Below are 12,957 nucleotides of genomic sequence, written 5' to 3'. Positions count from 1 at the left end.
AAATAGACAACAGAGCTAGGAATAGAACAAAGGTCTTGAACTTACAGATCTAAGTTTCAGATACTGTGTTAACTACAGGTACTTCTAAGGGTAAAGTAATGAGTTGCATAACCTTGAAGGGTATAGAATGGCACTTCTTCTGTATTTCCATCTGTAATTAAGTGCCAAGAGATCAGTAAATGGAAAGTGCCATGGAAACATCAGCCCTTATGGCCAGGATCCCTTTTTCCTTGTTAAATGTAGATACAGAAACCCCAGAGAATGGAAGAAGTATCTTTGACTAGGAGACATCAAAGCACAAATACAAAGAGCTATCTACTCAGGAGAAAGTTAATGGCAGTAGTCTTACAAGTATCTGGTGGTGAGTAGCATTCCCCAATAGCATTTACCGCTCCCTACTGTCCCCTAATTTCAAACAGGAGGCAAATACATAGTAAGCTTCTGCTCACTCTCCAGCCAAATGCTACAGACTGCAGGGGAGCTGAAAGAGATCTCAGGAAGAAGATCCCAATCTACCCTCAAAGGACTCTCCAGAAGCAAGCAAGCTGAAATATGAGATAGTGAGTCGGAACATGAGGCCTTTCTGCTCAAAGTGGTTTACAAGTGACAAAAATTAACATAAATTATCCATCTTAAAAACATGTTATAAAAAAACCCTGTCCTCCCTCCCTTGGAGGAGCCTCCTTCCTTTCCCTTATTCTCCATCTACCTCTTCGATTTACCTCAGAATTTTCTGGATATTGTTAACCCTGTTTAAGAAATACAAATAATATAACAAATTATAGCTGAAAATGCCATTCAGTTACAGCTGATTTACGGTGATAACAATAGGGTTTTAAAGGCAAGAGGTGTTCAATTGCTTGCTCTGCTCTGCCCTAACTTGACCCTGCTTAGCATCCAATCTCTGACTACCCTTGGCCATGCAGGTCAAGGCACCACAAATAATATGGTTGATAAAAACATAAAATGGAAGTGTAAAAGGAGAGTCAGAGTCAGAAAGATACCCTGAAAGTTTGGTGCTGCTAGCTTAACAATTGCACCTCTGACAGCAGGCACCCTCCAAATTTCCCCAGATTCTCCTTTTAGATCCACCCCCTTCGGCATGGATTTAAAGGGAGAATCTGAGGTTCGCAGTTTAAATATTGGAAGTGATGCTGTTTCAGGGTGGGTGAGAATCCACCCTAATACCGCATCACTTTCAATGTTTTTTAAACTGGGGACCCCAGATTCTCCCTTTAAGGTGGATTTAAAAGGAGAATCTGGGCTCCCTAGTTTAAACACCATTGAAAGTGATGCTGTTTGGGGGTGGATTCCAGCATCACAGTGGCTGCCCATGGGAGGGGGGGGGCACAAAACTCAGATTTTGCACTGGGCTCCATTTTCCCCAGCTACGCCTCTGTTTGTCACTCTATCAAAAAAGAAAGAGATAAGATTAGTTTGGCATGACTTGTTTTTGAGAAACCCATGTTGATTTTCAGAGATCAGATTATTCCCTTCCAAGTGCTTACAAACTGTCTCCTTAATGATCTGCTCCAGAATCTTGATGTCAGGCTGACTGGGCAGTAGTTGTGTGGGTCCTTTTTTCCCCCTTGGTTGAAGATGGGGACAACATTACCTCTCCTTCAGTCTGCTGGGACTTCTCCTGTTCTCCAGGAGTTCTCAAAGATTATAGCAAGTGGTTCTGAGATTACTTCTGCCAGTTCTTTTAATACCCTGAGATGTAGTTCATCGGGCCCTGGAGATTTGAATTCATTTAAAGTATTCAGGTATTCCTGTAGGGATGCATCAGCAGGACCCAGTAGAGCCTCAGAAAGTGCACAGGAATGCCTGTGCCATCTGTGCCCTCCTGGGCTTCCACGTATGCACATCACAAGACCCCCATGACTCACAGGTCACAAGATGCCTGAGTCATGGGTCACAAGACCCCCAGATGTGGAATTGACCCAGACGGAGACGTTTCTTCCTGCACGTACACTGCCCCCGCAGGCCATGAATTGCGCAACATCCTCCCGCTCTCCCTCCTTCCCAAAACCCTAATAAAAGGTGTCAGGGACTAGAGTACGGCAGATTAGCCTGCTGCTGGCTTCTCTCCACCAGATGTGATCGCTGCATCTCGTGTCATCATTGTGTCGCCCATAACGACTTCATATTCCTGTACTAGTTTGTTATCTATTCTGTGCTGAATTTCACCAATTGTGTCCTGTGATCCATTTCCCCCCAGTTTTTCTTTTGGGGGAAAAATGAGCCAAAGAAGGTGTTGAGTAGTTCTGCCTTTTCTCTGTTCCCTGTTAGAATTTCACCATCTTCTACACGCAGTGACCCTATCATATCCTTTTTCTTCCTTTTGCTGCAGACATAACCCCCAAAGCCCTTTTTATTGTTTTTAACATCTGTCGCAAGTCTTTGCTCATTGTGAGCTTTAGCTTTTCTGACTTACTCCCTACATGTCTTCTTGGCTATTTGTTTGAATTTCTCTTTAGTAATTTCCCCTCTCCCTTTCCATTTCTTGTACATGTCCCTTTTATATCTTAGCTCATTTGAGAGTTCTTTAGACATCCATCCTGGTTTCTTTAGACGCCTCCCATTTTTTATCCTCATTGGAACTGTTTGAAATTTTGCCTTCAAGATCTCACTTTTAAGAAACTCCCATCCATCTTTTATTCCTTTATCTTTTAGTATTTTTTACCATGGAATCACACCCAGTAGTTTCTTAAGTTACTGAAATCAGCTTTCTTAAAGTTTAGAATGTGCATCTGACTAGACTTGGCATCCCCTTTCCATTGTATAACAAATTCCAGGAGAACATGGCCACGCCCACTTAAGAACCCTACCTCTTCCACCCAATTAATCAGGTGATCATTGTTGGTTAGGAGCAAATCTAAAATAACTGCTCCCCTTGTTGCCTCATCCACCTTCTGTACCATGAAATTGTCTGCAAGGCAAGTGTGGAAACTGTAGTTTGACTCCCAAGGTAGTGAAGGACAAAACTGTACCACAAGGCTACAGCTTAATGCTGACAAAATAAAGCCTCCAACTGGAATGCAATAACAACAGACTTTTTACTTATATATTTCATTATAAACTAAAATGGAAATGTACACAAGTTTACAGGTATGTAACAAACCAGCCATCTATACAAGAACAAGCTAGATGGAAATCTAGACTCAATGCCCACCTCGTAATGAAACGTCAAGGCTCATTAAATTGAATGGTACTAAGAAACACGACTTGTTACCATGGAATGGGATAATCAAAAGGGACTGCCCTCTACTAGCTTGACTCCCATTTCTCGTGTCCAGACATGAATCAAAGAACATGATAGGAATTGCAGACTACTTAAGCTGGAGAAATCAGCAATAGCAGAACATGTTATAAACCAAGCTGGACACAGAATGTTATTTGAAAACACAGACATTCTGGACCACTCTGACAGCCACTATGTCAGACTACACAGAGAAGCTATTGAAATCCACAAGCACATGGACAGTTTCAACAGGAAGAAAGAAACGATGAAAATGAACAAAACTTGGCTACCAATACACAAAAACACTAGAAACAAGACAATGGTTAATGAACACCACACAGACTCAGGATGTCTCTCTGCAGGAAGCAATAAAATGGATTGTCAATGACTACTGAAATGCACAGGCCAACTGCTATGCAAATGTCCTTACTAGTTGATTATGCAACTTCAGCATTACATACAAATGCTACAATAGGGGGATTCCACTTAACAAATTACACTTGCAAACTGCACCTTTAATACTTTTAACAAATGTAAATGGTTCTTTCTCCCACCCTGGGTATTTCACAGGTATATATACTCCACTTGCTTCACTGCTACCAGATCCTCTGAAGATGTCAGCAACAGATGCAAGCAAAGCATCGGGAGAAAATACTACTGGAACATGGCCATGCAATTCGGAAAACCCACAAAATCCTAGTGATCTTGGCCATGAAAGCCTTCGACAATACACTACCTATCCTCACTTAATCCTTCCCTTAGTTCAGTTCTCTGCATCTTATCTGTTCCCTTTCTCATTCTGTTCCTATTCTGTAGGCTATATTAATAGCACTAAGGAATCTGGGGCTGAAATCACAAATCTTGGATATACATTCATAGCATAGCCCAAATAAGCTACCCCCAGTTTCAGAATCTTTCTCTCTTTGGAGGGCTGATACAACACTTTCCAACAGGTTACTAATGAAAGTACTGTAGAATGGATAGAATATCAGACATGAACTGCGGAATCTTACTCAGCCATGAAGTTCATTAGATGGCTTTCAGATAATAAACTCCCTCCGTTTAACCTACCTCTCAAGTGTGACACCATGAAAGCTGTCCTAAGTTCTTTAAAGGAAAGGTGCTAAATACATTTAAATGAATAAAATAAACCATACTGTTCATACAGCTAAGGAGAGTATTAGATCCTAGTGACAGGCCTCCTGTCCTTGTGATTCTGAACATGAATGTCTAAAGTGGAATGATTTAGCAGGCATCTTCTAGATGCTACAGAAAAAAAAGAATTCAATTTAATATTGGACAATTTTAAAATAACAGAACTTCAAGAAGCAGTGAGTAGACCTGTCCTTCCCAGAGGACTGGTCTACCCAATGCTTCATAATGGGAGGTAGACCAGTCCTCTGAGCAGCTGCAATTTTCAGGTGGTGTCTGCATTACAAATACACCTCCCCCTAAACAAAAGAAAAAACATGCATGGGATCACCAGGGAAAACAAACTTTATTCCTGAACTTTTCACAAGGAAATAGCCAGTGGATGAGCTGCAAGCAGAGGAAACCTCCATGGGAAGCAAATGCAGCAAATGGCAGCAGCAGGGAGGTTCTCAAGTGGCAGAAAATGGTGGGCACAAGTGGCAGAGAAAATGAAAATAAGTGCTCTTATAGCAGGGGGAATCCACTTTGCAAACAAAAAAGCCAAGATGGTTCTTTTCAAAACGGCCTAAGGACATTTTATTTGTGCTGTGCAAAAAGGGCCAGTGTCCTGTGCCGTTTTCGCACCTGATCTTCTCTATGACAATGAAAAATGATCACTTAGACAAGCGGTCCATGATGCCATCCATTCCCCACCCAATCAGTATCATAATGGTTCTGCAATATGAAGAAGTGAAGCTGCCTGGCATTTAGCCTTGGATAGAACACTTTACATCTGTTTTTCTTTCCTTTCCTTTCATTGGCATTGGACTTGTCTGCTTTCTACATCTACCCATTGGCTTTCATGGTGTTTTGTTTCCTACTCCCTGCAAAAAAAGAGAGTTCTCACAGCATGTAAACACAACTCCCACACCTTACGGTGTGCTCGGAACCAGTTGGCAAGGCTCCCTCTCCTATTGACAAGTAACCAAAGTAACTGTTTGCCATTGTAAAAATCCAGACCACAACAGGGGCTCTTTCTGCTAACAGTTTGTTTGCATTTTATCTTTATTACAAGAATGGGGCTGAATGCCTCTCTCTGCTGCTTTCAAGGATGATGATTACAACAAAGAGAAACAGCAATGTCTTAGGCAAGAACTGTGAGGAACAATGCAAAATATATTGCAAGAACACTTCATACGCATCATTCCAGAAATCCTTGCAACAGCTCTATAAGGTAGACTACTACTATGGCCAAATGTCCATCATTATGGAGACAAAATAGGTATCTGACAATACAGAGCCTTAAACAGAGTTAGTGCCTTCTAGGAGAAGAATAAGAGTTGGTTTTTATACCCCACTTTTCTGACCCATAAGAAGCCTCCAAGCAGTTTGTAATAGTCTTCCCTTCCCATTTCAACAACAGGCACCTTCTGAGGTATGAGGGGCTGAGAGGCTTCTGAGAGAACTGTAACTAGCCCAAGGTCACCCAGTAGGCTTCTTGTGAAGGAGCAGGGAAAACAAACCCATTTCACCAGATAAGAGTCCACTGCTCTTAACTACTACACTTGTACTCTAAGAGTACACTTGTAGTACACTTGTACTGATTTCAATGGACTCAGAAGGATCTAACATTTGGATTTTGGAACAGCAGGTTCTAGGCCATATTGCAATCAGGCACAGCAGCCTCTTGTTCCATTTAAAAATGCATTTTCTGGAAGCCATGAACTTCAAGACCTTTAAGAAGAGTTCAGAGACAAAAATAGAAAATAACATGTATCTAATACTTGGTGAAAATCAGAGGGTTGGGTATGTAGGAAAGATGAGGAGTCATTCCAGGAAGGGAACTAAGCAAGGTTTTCATGTTGTCTCACCCATTAGAGGTATTGAATGTGAATCCCATGTCCAGTCCTTTTGTCACCTGTACCAAAGAAGCAAAGGAAAGCAAGAACTTGCAAATTAGTTTGGATACAAAATATGCTTTGGTGGTCAGTCTTCAAAGACAGGGAATGGTTTGTTCTCTGTGCAGCCTCAGGTAGAGGTTGGCAGGCTTGAAGCCTCAAGAAAGTCTGTGTCTGTGCCATGTGTGCACAACTGTGATATGCCTGCCTAGGATGAGCCCAGTGCTTTGCTGTTTAGCTGGTGTGGTCTCCCCCCTTAGACTCAGTACCTTCAGTGATGACTTGGATGTGGGAAGATTATTAGAGGCAACCCTTGCTTGTTGAAGTTAAGTTGTCATGCTGGTGAGCCAGTTTCATTAGCCAATTCCCATATAACAACAACAACCACCCATTATAATCCAGGGAGCAAAGGTCTCCGACTAAGAGTAGGCAGAAGGAGGTAGCAGATGTTAGCTGAAGCTGAACAAATCTAAAGTAAATAGCAAATAGCAAGAGTTACTAGATATCATGGATATGCCCAAGCCCAGGAGTTTAACGTTGTTCAAGGCCAATGAGGTTTCAAAGAGTTCTGCAGTAAATTTGACTAGTTTTATTGCAACTATTCTGTGTTTGTGATTGAAGCTTGAATTTAGAGTAATCTGTAAAATTTGCTGCATAATCTCTATGGCATAAATAATGTTCCAGATTCAGCTGTTGAGACAGTTCTGAGGTGTCCCAACATGTACAGAAGCAGAATCCAGGATCTACAAGGACTCTTGGAAGAAGGAAATGTGCTTTGTCTCCAAAGATTTACTGTGTCCCCTTATGTAAAGGCAATTCTGGAGGAGTCTGAACATGCATTGAAGAAGATTCCTGGATTTGCAAGGACCCTTGGAAAAGGTAATGTGCTCCATCCTTAAATATTTACAGTGTCCCCTGATGGTATTTCTGCCAGGATGGGGGGCTGGTACTGCCAGGTGAAAAAATGTTGTGGATAGTGGACACATTATGCTTTTTAAAGCCCCTGAGTTCCCAAGTGCAGAATTATCATTTTCTCAATAAAGTTACATGACAGTAAAAATAAAAGAAGGCACGTGGTTACCACATTAGGATAGGTCAACCATATCTGGCAATGTCAGTGGGTGGAGGAAGAGGCAAGGTAAAACCTCTTCTGGACTGAGTTGCTAACAGCAGCTAGGTCTCATGAAAATCAGTGGCAGTCACTGAGAATCCTATCTATGGCGCTATATTCTGGAATAGATTCTATCTTGCTGGGCTGTATTTGGACGTTGGGAACTGGCTGGTTAGTACGGTTGCCTGGAGATCCCAACTGATCTCCACATAACAGAGATCAGTTACCCTGGAGAAAGTGACTGCTTTGGAAAGTAGACTCTATGGCATTATACCCCAATGAGGTCCCTCATCTTTCCAAACCCCACCTTCCCAGGCTCCGCCCCCAAATCTCTAGGAATTTTCTTGGCATTTCTAGGCCTCTCTAACTAAAAAACTATTGAGTTACTTGAACTCATTTCATAAATTTATGGCTGAGGTTAGCTCAGAGCTTCCTACCTCACAGTATTAGTTATCTACTGCTACATCATCTCTCAGGAAAAGATAATATTATGAAAGCTGCACAATGTCAGAGAAAATTGGTATATGACAAACAGCTAAAGCTAAGCAGGAACATTTGGTGTGTGAAACATTAATAGAAGGGAAGGAAATCCAGGAACTCATACGTACAATTTCACAAACCCCCCATATTGTACTCTGAATCCCCAACCTCTGTACTACTTAAGCCATATTTAGGCATTAGAACTTGAGTGCCTGGATAAGCCCTTAAATCCAGGTATCTATAAATTGCTGTCTTCCAAGGCTAAGAAAATCTCTGCTACAGATGTCTAATGACCATGGATTCAAACCTTCTCCATATTGAGAGAGTACTGCCAAAAAAAAAAAAAGCTCCCCCAATAACTGTATGCTTTATATGGTTTTATGGTTTTCCCTAGTCACTAATACCCTTCTGAAACTCTACCAGAAATTAAGATTATGGACTTGAGGGAACAATGACAAATATTCCAAACTTGAAAAAAAAATTCCAGTTTTGCCATCCCAATATAAATAGTGAATATTCCAACATGCAGTTTGAATTTGCATTCTGAATACAGAATTTTACCTCTGTGGGTTTTTGAGACCTATTTACATTTCTTGATTGTTATGATATTGGCAAATAAATGCATTCAGAAATACATGGCATCACAAGAACTCTAGTTAAGGCTGATCAGAAAGTGAGATTTTTCAAAGCATTTTTATTAGTGTTGCATTAGCATTAAAAGATGCCCCTTATGGGTACTATCTTTGGGTTGCTGTGTATGCCTATGTGGGTATTGCCCTGTACATATGTTGTTTACCCTCAGTGAACTCAGCACGGTGCCATTCTGACAGAGTATATAGTGTTGTGGCATCATTATTTCTACCACTTTTGATTATGTGATCTCTCTTTGACTACAACGAACTAAGTTTTTTGGTTGTGTGATCTCTTTTGGACTAGAACAAACAATCCAGAAGGTACCGCCTTTGCTCCAAATAATCCTTTCTTCTCCTCTGACAATATACATCCACATCTAATCAGCCATTTTGTATTTCCACATAATCACATTAACTGCATTTTCACTGATTGGCAGGGATCACTGTTGGAAGGTGGTGGGGAGTTACTAATAAGAAAACAAACCAGACTTGGTCTCAAAGAAGATGCAGGTTATGGAAATTGTGGCACTGTGGAACTTTCCCTTCTAAATTAGGAACCCAATTTAGGTGGAAAGGCACAAAGAAATGTTTTAAATGAAAAGGGATGGGAATAGAACAGTAAGAATGCAGAAAGCAAGGCTAACTGAAAAACAAGAGCAAATGCAGTCAGAGGTGATTTGTTCTGGCTGGATATGAGGTCTAACTGGAGAGCCAGTATCATATAGTGGTCCAAAAATGGATTGGGGATGCCCCATTCAGATGTCTGCTCCATCTCTAACCTCTCCATCATTGTCTCTCAATTGTAGCTTATATCACAGTTGTTCTACAGATAACACGGGGATGAGAGAACCATGTATACAGGCAGCCCTGATGTACCTTGAGGAAACATGGAATAAACTCGTAGTAGGTGGATTTTACTGCCTTGGAACTCAACAGTGATACTGCACTTGTCAGTATATAAAGTGCATAAAAGTATATAAAATTCATCACGGATTCTCAGAATAGCTTTGCATGTTAGGTGAAGTCAGAGGGAATGGCTCATTGAAGGCCAATTCCTGAGCTTCACAGCTAAATTTAAAACCTATTTAAAAACCCAGCACTTTATCATCTTACATAACAGAATAAGAGCGTTTTGTCTTCCAGATATATCTGTAGCCAAAAAAGAGAATTTAAAAAATGAAAGGAAAGGGCAAGTAAGAAAGATAACTTTGTGTTCAGTGAGTCCCAAAATAATTTTTTTTAAATTGAAATTAGCTGGCCATGTGCACTAGGCATATCTGGAAATTTGTCATGGCGGAATTTGGCACTTCATCTGTTCATTACCTCATCCATCATGTGACACAGATTAATTACCATTTCTAATCATCCCTAATCAAGGAAGGAAAGACTGGGCTCCATTCCTTTTTTTTCAAATGGTATTTTGCCAAGAAGACAGCTGGTCTATTAGCTTTTGCTTTCCACAAGAAGTGGGAGAATCTGATTTCAAAGCAAAGAGAATCAAAAATTATTTTCTTCTTTTTGTCAAATATAGGATGGTCTCCATATCATATTACCTAACCCAGAGCACAATTTGATACAACAAAGCAATGAAGTTGTAGAGGCTAAGACATATTTTCATGAGCATCTGGGTGGATGCTTGGTCTCAGTTGGTCACTGCTCTGAATTTCTCCCTTACGTGGCTTTTTCTAGGCCTTCACGAGTGTTTCAGCTTTGGTTGCCCCTAAATCCAAATTGTGTGGATGCTGGCATAGGAGCCAAAAACGACTTGTCATAAGCAATGAATCCAAAGTTGACTTTTCCAGGATTTTGCACAAAGCTACTTGTAAGGCACTAAGGAAATAAAACCTGTGAATCTAATGCTGAAACCAAGTATGTCACTTACTGGGTTGCCATTGTTTGCTCACTACAAAAGTGTGCTGTGATGATGCAGCACAATAATTTTCAGTGTCCAGAGGATGGTAGTAAGATAGATAAAGGGCCAATAGGATCCCTTCTGGGTGGTCTGATTCTTCAGTGTAAGCTTTCTTTGGGGTCTCCTGCCCCTGCTTGCCTCCAGAATGCCAATCCATACTATGCCAATGAGTGTTATAACCAATAGCAGATCATGTGTTCCTAGGATCCTGCATGTTGAAGGATTCAGAAGATTATTAAATAAAAATGCTACCTAGAATAATAGAAGAACAAGAAGAACAAGAACAGGGGGAGGAGGGGGCAAAAGAAGGAGGAGTTTGGATTTAAATTCTAGTTTTCTCAACTGAAAAGAGTCTCAAAGCGGCTTACAAACTTCTTCCCCACAACAGACACCTTGTGGGGTAGATGGGGCTGAGAGAGTTTCTGAGAGAACTGTGACTAGCCCAAGGTTACCCAGCAGGCTTCATGTGTAAAAGTGAGGAAACAAACCTGGTTTACCAGATTAGAATCCACTGCTCATGTGGAGGCAGTGGCATAGTGTCAAGGGGTGGGGATGGGGGGGAGCGATGCACCGGGTGCACGTCGGTACAGGGGTGTTCCGGGGTGTTCCAGGGCAGGACAGGAGCAGGCAGGGGCGCAGGGCATGCACATGGTCCAGGTGCAGTTCCCCCTCGCCCTGGCCCTGTTTGGAGGAGTGGGGAATCAACCTGATTCTCCAGATTAGAGTCCACTGTTCTTAATCACTACACTGCACATCTGTGAAAAACCTCGAACAAGCTAGCAGTCAGCGCTGGTACTGAACAGATAAAGTCTACAATCCTGTGCACACTTAGTTCTGTTAGGAATTATGTTCATTAAACATAATGAGATTTTAAAGTAATATGGCTAGGGTTGTGCTTTGTGACATCTATTTCAGGCCAAAATCTGTCATAGTCAATGTACAGGCAAAGTTGAGATTGTTGCTGCACAATGCATGATTAAGTTCTTAATAAGCAAAATCAGTTGCATTCTGATATCAGAAGCAATGAAGATAGTTCAGATCAGTTGAGTTGTTAAGGAATCCAGGTAGATAAGCGTCTGGATTCTGTTTCATGTGTTTGTCATCCTTTTAACTAAAGAGCCTCAAAGAGGAATTAATTTGTAACAGTCTTATTGCTTTAGGAATGGAAACCAACCCCTAAGTTATCTAGGCAATCCTCCAGAAAAAATATGGAAGTGGGAAAGATTGCTTTCCAAATGAATGAGAAAAGATCTCTTTTATCAGAACAAGTCGCTTTTAAAAAAATGCTGATTAACTGCAAATATGCTAAGAAAAGCTTTTTTTAAAAAAACGTTTCATTTACCTTTTCTATTTGACCAAATAAACCTATGAGCAATAACATTTCTTTAGTTATCCAACAGGGTTTCTGCTTGGCCACAGTCTGTTTTAGGAAGACTAACTGCTCCATAGCACAAGAACATAATTAAATGATATTTTGTTTTGAATACTGACACCCTACAACCATAGTGAATTATACTTGTGCAGAGCCATGCAGAGGTCCTGACTGTAAATATCGAGAAACCATGAGTCAGACCCATGAAGATCACAAGATTAACAACATAATTTGAGTGTGGGAGGAGGTCTATTCATAAACATATACACATTTGAAATGTTTGGGGCCAAAATATGGCCATAGATTTCAGTAGAAGGAGGAGTCACATTTTTCATACCATCTCACTATTGTGGCTGCCAACACTTGTTTAGGAAATCCCTGGAGATTTGCGGGCAATGACTGCGGAGAGGTAAATCTGGAAAGGGATTTCACTAGAATCTATGGTATACCATAAAATTTGCCGTATGAAGCTGCCATTTACTGTGTTGTATGAAGGTCAGTTGTAATTTTTCAAAATTTCCATTCCCACCTGGAGACTGGCAAACCTACTCACTATAATATAGTGAATCAAGAGGTGCAGTAGAGGCCTGGGTATAAACCCTCTTTTAGGAATGAAGCTGACTGAGAGGCCTTGAGCAAGTAACTATCTGTCACTATACCTGCCTCAAAAGAACTGTTGTGAAGATTAAGAGGAATAATCCCATCCAAGACACCGACATGGGATAAATATTAATATTAGAACTGTTCATATGCTCATCAAAGCAGTAATAAATATCTGGATGGGACAGCAAGATCTTGCTTGATGTTTCCTGCCCACTGATCTACAAGTCAACCTACAAGTGCTTGTGTAACCCCCATGCTCAGAATGGGTTGACCCAGAAAGGGGTGGAGACTCAAAGCAGCATGAGGCTGCAGAGCTCATGTAGTTTGGAGGAGACAAGGCTACCAGACGCGGACCTTGATTTGTATAAGCCCTTAACACCTTGTTAAGGTAACTGCAATGTTGTTGGGAACTACTGGGAAGGTAGTTGTTTATTTTTGCTATGTTGTAAATGTTGGAGTTTACTGTTTCAGGGGTTTTTTGTGTTTGTAATGGGTGAGAGTTCTCCTGGAAACCTTCATCATGTTGAATCCTGTTCACCAAGCCCTTGGAGTCTTCAGGAGCCAATCCACTTGC

The sequence above is a fragment of the Sphaerodactylus townsendi genome, linkage group LG01 (genome assembly GCF_021028975.2).
Source record: "Sphaerodactylus townsendi isolate TG3544 linkage group LG01, MPM_Stown_v2.3, whole genome shotgun sequence".
Classification (NCBI taxonomy): Eukaryota; Metazoa; Chordata; class Lepidosauria; order Squamata; family Sphaerodactylidae; genus Sphaerodactylus; species Sphaerodactylus townsendi.
The sequence above is the reverse complement of the archived record's forward strand: the minus strand, read 5'-3'. Positions refer to the sequence as shown.